The sequence below is a fragment of the Rhinopithecus bieti genome, unplaced genomic scaffold (genome assembly GCF_001698545.2).
Source record: "Rhinopithecus bieti isolate Rb0 unplaced genomic scaffold, ASM169854v2 scaffold_6536, whole genome shotgun sequence".
In the NCBI taxonomy this organism is placed as follows: domain Eukaryota; kingdom Metazoa; phylum Chordata; class Mammalia; order Primates; family Cercopithecidae; genus Rhinopithecus; species Rhinopithecus bieti.
The window spans coordinates 2,461,329-2,467,687 of NW_016805524.1; the positions used below are offsets into that span (position 1 = coordinate 2,461,329).

At 46.0% G+C, this 6,359-nt stretch overlaps 1 pseudogene; it reads left to right on the plus strand.

Moving 5' to 3' along the window:
* Positions 1-5,696: 5,696 nt before the first annotated feature.
* LOC108530069 (small ubiquitin-related modifier 2 pseudogene) lies at positions 5,697-6,057 on the plus strand (annotated as a pseudogene).
* Positions 6,058-6,359: the final 302 nt, after the last annotated feature.

Genomic DNA, 6,359 nt, shown 5'->3' on the forward strand with positions numbered 1-6,359 from the left:
TCAGTTTTGGAAGCTAGAAGTTCAAAATCAGGATGTCATTGAAACTATGCTCTCTCTAAGGTTTTAAAGAAAAAATCTGTTCCATATCCTTTCTCCGACCCTTTGATGTTTCTGACAATTCTTGGCATTCCTTAGTTTATAGCTATGTAATTCCAATCCCTGCCTCTGTTGTCACGTGGCATCTTCCCTCCATCTCTCTCCTCTTCTTTTTTACTTTTATTTATTTATTTATTTAGAGACCGAGTTTCGCTCTTGTTGCCCAGGCTGGAGTGCAGTAGCACCATCTTGGCTCACCGCAACGTCTGCCTCCCGGGTTCAAGCGAGTCTCCTGCCTCAGCCTTCCTGAGTAGCTGGGATTACAGACATGTGCCACCACAACCGGCTAGTTTTGTAGTTTTAGAAGAGACTCCGTCTCCAAAAAAAAAAAAAAAAAAAGCACAGGGAGCCAGCCTGCTTAACTCAGACTTGCAGAAGCCACACTGTATCCCTAATAACAATTCAGGACGCTAAACACCACCAGCTATAATGACTGGCCCAAAATGGCTAGGAAGAACTTGATTAGTAACTGACAACTTCCCTGGTTTTTATGCCTACTTCTCACTTAGGACCAAGCAGAAAAGTCAAATACACAAGCCTAACCAATCACATCAGGTGCTTTCCTTCTAGTTAGCCACCTATAGCTTTCCCAAGCCAGCAGCCTCCATTCAGGACCGACCTGAAGCCTTCTCTTTTTCTGCTATAAAACTTTTCTATTTCCCCTACCTTTCTTTGAGACTCTGCACACACAAGTGATGGTGGCTGACTGCCTTGCTATAGCAAGTTCTGAATAAATAGCCTTTGCTTTTCTCAGTTAGTTGGTCTTCATTTATGTCTACAGAAGGTTTTGAACAGAAGAGTGACAAGATCTGTCTTAGGTTTTAAAAAGATCAGTGTATGGCTGGGCATGGTGGCCCATGCCTGTAATCCCAGCACTTTCTGAGTGTCTGAGGCAGGCGGATCACTTGAGCCCAGGAGTTTGAGACCAGTCTGGCCAACCCTGACTCTACCAAAAATACAAAAAAATTAGCCACGCATGGTGGTGCATGCCTATAGCCCCAGCTTCTTAAGAGGCTGAGGTGGGAGGATCACCTGAGCCTAGGGATGTTGAAGCTGCAGTGAGCCATGATCACACCAGAGAGATGATGTTAGGAGCCTTGCAACAGCTACAGAGATGGTGAGGGCTGGTCCCATTCAGGATTCAATGTGGGATAAAGGCTTTTATTTTCATCTGCTTACCTGCTTGTTTGCTTATATTTGACTGAGTAGCTGAAGATTAGAATGGCATTAACTGAGGGAAGTCATGGGTGAAGCAAGGTAGGGAGGAATGCCACGAATTTGTTTTTGCACAAATTAAGTTTGAGATACCTGTTTGACTTCATAGTGGAGATGTTGGGCAGAATCTGGGCTCAGGGAAGAGATCCAAGCTGAAGATACAAATATAAGATTAGTCCACATAAAGATAATTGTTAAAGCTATGAGACAAAAGAGAATAAATGCAAGGACTAAATACTCATTGTTCTGAAATATGCTTTTTCTGTTTTTCTACTCAGTAAACACAGATCTGCCTCATTCTTCCTAACTGCTGCATTTGGGAGAGAAATATCAATCTGTTTGTCTATCCTTTTACTGTTGAATATGAGATTATTTCTAATTTCTCACTATTACAAACACCACCACAATAAATATCCTATTTGTGTCCATGCATGAGTATTTATCTAGGGGCAATAATTCCAAGAAGGAGAATTAAATACTCTTGGAAAGTATGATTTTTTTTTTTTTTTTTTTTTTTTTTGAGACAGTCTTGCTCTGTTGCCCAGGCTGGAGTGCAGTGGCACAATCTTGGCTCACTGCAACCTCTGCCTCCCGGGTTCAAGCGATTCTCCTGCCTCAGCTTCCCGAGTAGTTGGGATTACAGGCACCTGCCATCACACCTGGCTAATTTTTGTAGTTTTAGTAGAGACGGGGTTTCATCATGCTGGTCAGGCTGGTCTCGAACTGCCAACCTCAGTCGATTCCCAACCTCAGTCGATTCTCATTCTCCTGCCTCAGCCTCCCAAAGTGCTGGGATAACAGGCATGAGCCACCACACCTGGCTGGAAAGTATGACTTTAAATGACTTTGTAATATACAGACTGCTATGGGTTGAATTGTGTCTCCCCAAAAAGATATGATAAAGTCCTGGGCCCGGCGCGGTGGCTCACGCCTGTAATCCCAGCACTTTGGTAGGCCAAGGTGGGCAGAACACGAGGTCAGGAGATGGAGACCATCCTGCTAACATGGTGAAACCCCGTCTCTACTAAAAATACAAAAAATTAGCCAGGCGTAGTGGCACATCCCTGTAGTCCCAGCTACTCGGGAGACTGAGGCAGAAGAATCACTTGAACCTGGCAGGCCGAGGTTGCAATGAGCCAAGATCTTGCCACTGCACTCCAGCCTGGGTGATAGCGCGAGACGCCGTCTCAAAAAGAAAAAAAAAAAAAAAAAGATACAATAAAGTCCTAATCCTCAGTACTGTGGAATGTGAACTTATTTGGAAACAAGAGTTATTGCAGATGTAATCAGTTAAGATGAAGTCATAGCGGAGTAAGGCAGGCCTCTGTTCCAATATGACTGGTGTCCTTATAAGAAAAGGAGAGAGGCGGGGCACCAAGGTTCACGCCTGTAATCCCAACAGTTTGGGAGGCTGAGGTGGGCCGATTGCCTGGGCTCAGGATTTGGAGACCAGCCTGGGCAACATGGTGAAACCCTGTCTCTACAAAAATGCAAAAATTAGCCGAGCATGGAAGCGCAGGCCTGGAGTCCGAGGTATTTGTGGGGCTGAGGCAGGAGGATTGCTCCAGCCCAGGAAGTCAAGGCTGCGGTGAGCTGGGTTCACACCACTGCATGCCAGCCTGGGTGACGGCACAAGACGATGTCTCTGAAAATAAAATAAAAAAGAAGAGGGCCGGGGCAGTGGCTCATGCCTGTAATCCCAGCACTTTGGGAGGCCGAGGCAGGGGGATCATCTGAGGTCAGGAGTTCGAGACTAGCCTTACCAACATGGAGAAACTCCATCTCTTCTTTTTTTTTCTTTTCTTTTTTTTTTTTGAGACGGAGTCTTGCTCTGTCGCCCAGGCTGCAGTGCAGTGGCACGATCTCGACTCACTGCAAGCTCTGCCTCCCGGGTTCACGCCATTCTCCTGCCTCAGCCTCCCGAGTAGCTGGGACTACAGGCGCCCACCACCACGCTGGCTAATTTTTTGTATTTTTAGTAGAGACGGGGTTTCACCGTGTTCGCCAGGATAGTCTCGATCTCCTGACCTTGTGATCCGCCCGCCTCAGCCTCCCAAAGTGTTGGGATTACAGGCGTGAGCCACCGTGCCAGGCCCCCTGTGCTTTTAATTGTAGATAAGGGATTGATTTTCTGGGCAGGTGGCTGCAGGTTATCAGTCATCATTCTAGTTTATTTATTTATTAGAGATGAGGTCTCTCAATGTTGCCCGAAGTGCTGAACTCAACTCCTGGGTTTAAGTGATCTTCCTGTCTCAGCCTCCCAAGTAGCTAGGTAGTCCCAACTGTGGCACCACTACTGCTCAGAGTACTCTTTTTAGTTTTATTATGATTAATTTATATATTTATCTCTTTTTGAACAAGGTTTTGCTCTGTCATCCAGGCTGGAGTGCACAATCATAGCTCACTGTAGTCTCAAACTCCTGGGCTCAAACAATCCTCCTTCCTTAGCGTTCCAAGTAGCTGGGACTACAGGTGTGCACTACCACACCCAACTAGTTTTAAACATTTTTTGTAGCTGGGCATGGTGGCTCACGCCTGTAATCCCAGCACTTTGGGAGGCCAAGGTGGTGGATCACCGGAGGACGCGAGTTTGAGAACAGCCTGGCCAACACGGTGAAACCCTGTCTCCACTTAAAATACAAAAAAATGAGCTGGGCATGGTGGCACACGCCTGTAATCCCAGCTACTCAGGAGGCTGAGGCACCAGAATCTCTTGAACCTGGGAGGCAGAGGTTGCAGAAAGCAGAGATCACGCCACTGCACTCCAGCCTGGGCGAAAGAGCGAGACTCTGTCTTAAAAAAACAAAACAAAACCATTTTTTGTAGAGATGAGGTCTCACTATGTTACCCAGGTGGTCTCAAGCTCCTGAGCTCAAGTGATCCTCCCATCTTGGCCTCCCAAAGTGCTAGGAATATAGACATGGACCACCATGCCTGGGCTTCTTGCTACCCCTTAACTATCAGGCAGCTCCTCCTTAGGCTTTCACACATAGCTCTTACTTCTACTCCAATGCCTTTCCTTCAGGAAATCCCAAGGTCACTGTAGACAAAACAGATTTTTAGAGCTCCTTTAAAAATTTTATTTTATTGTTTAAATTGACAGATAGAATTGTATTTATCATATGTAACATGATGTTCTGTATATATACATTGTGGAATGACTATATCTAGCTAATTAACACAGCATTACCTCACATAGCTATCATTTTTGTGGTAAGAATGCATAACGTCCACTCTGTTAGCATTTTTCAAGAATACGTTATATTGTTATTAACTATAGGCACCATGGTGTATGGTGGAGCTCCTTGGAACATCTCTGAACATAGGCTGATGGCATAACACCAATGAACGGGCACAAAATGATGTGGTCTACATTTGTCATTCTCTGAAGGTCTGGCTGACAGATAAAATGTTGACTATGAGGGCAAAATTGAAAGTCTCCATTTATTTCAAAACATTCCCTAAGTAGATAGCTTTTTGACCAAAGTAGATAGCTTTTTGACTGGCATGGTGACTCAGGCCTATAATTTCAGCACTTTGGGAGGTCAAGGTGGGTAGATTGTTTGAGCCCAGGAATTTGACACCAGTCTGGTCAACATAGAGAGATCTTTCCCTTCTTCCCTCCCTTCCTTCCTCCCTTCCTTTCTTTTTAAAAATTATTTTTATAGCCGGGCATGGTGACTCACGCCTGTAATCCCAGGACTTTAGGAAGCTGAGGTGAGCAGATCACCTGAGATCAGGAGCTTGATACCAGCCTGGCCAACATGGTGAAACCCCATCTCTACTAAAAATACAAAAATTGGTCAGGTGTGGTGGTGGGAGCCTGTAATCCCAGCTACTTGGGAGGCTGAAGCAGGAGAATCACTTGAACCTGGGGAGCAGAGGTTGCAGTGAGCTGAGATCACGCCACTGTACTCCAGCCTCGGCAACAGAGCGAGATACTGTCTCAAAAAATATATATATTTGTTATATATATATAACAATAATAATAATTTTTTTTTGTTTTTGTTTTTGAGACGGAGTCTCGCTCTGTCGCCCGGGCTGGAGTGCAGTGGCCCGATCTCGGCTCACTGCAACCTCCGCCTCCTGGGTTCAAGCAGTTCTCCTGCCTCAGCCTCCTGAGTAGCTGGGATTACAGGCATGCACCACCACACCCGGCTAATTTTTGTATTGTTAGTAGGGATGGGGTTTCACCATATTAGCCAGGCTGGTCTCGAACTCCTGAGCTTGTGACCCGCCTGACTCAGCCTCTCAAAGTGCTGGGATTACAGGCATGAGCCACCACGCCCGGCCTATTATTATTTTTTTTAAAAGAGTTTGCTTGTTTGATGCAAACCTGGTACCTCTTTTGTAAAGCGGCAGCTGAGGAGACTCTGACACTCGCCATGGCCGATGAAAAGCCCAAGGAAGGAGTCAGGCTGAGAACCACGATCATATTAATTTGACAGTGGCAGGGCAGGATAGTTCTGTGATGCAGTTTAAGATTAAGAGGCATACACCAATTAGTAAACTACTGAAAGCCTATTGTGAACGACAGGGTTGGTCAATGAGGCAGATTAGATTACAATTCGATGGGCAACCAATCAGTGAAACAGACACACCTGCACAGCTGGAAATGGAGGCTGAAGATACAATTGATGTGTTCCAACAGCAGACAGGAGGTGTCTACTGAAAAGGGAACCTGCTTCTTTTCTCCAGAACTCTCTTCTTTAAAGACCAAGACTACATTCTCAATTAGAAAACTGCAATTTGAGGCCGGGCACGGTGGCTCAAGCCTGTAATCCCAGTACTTTGGGAGGCCGAGACGGGCGGATCATGAGGTCAGGAGATCGAGACCATCCTGGCTAACATGGTGAAACCCCGTCTCTACTAAAAAATACAAAAAACTAGCCGGGACTGGTGGCGGGTGCCTGTAGTCCCAGCTACTTGGGAGGCTGAGGCAGGAGAATGGCGTAAACCCAGGAGGCGGAGCTTGCAGTGAGCTGAGATCCGGCCACTGCACTCCAGCCTGGGGGACAGAGCGAGACTCCGTCTCAAAAAAAAAAACC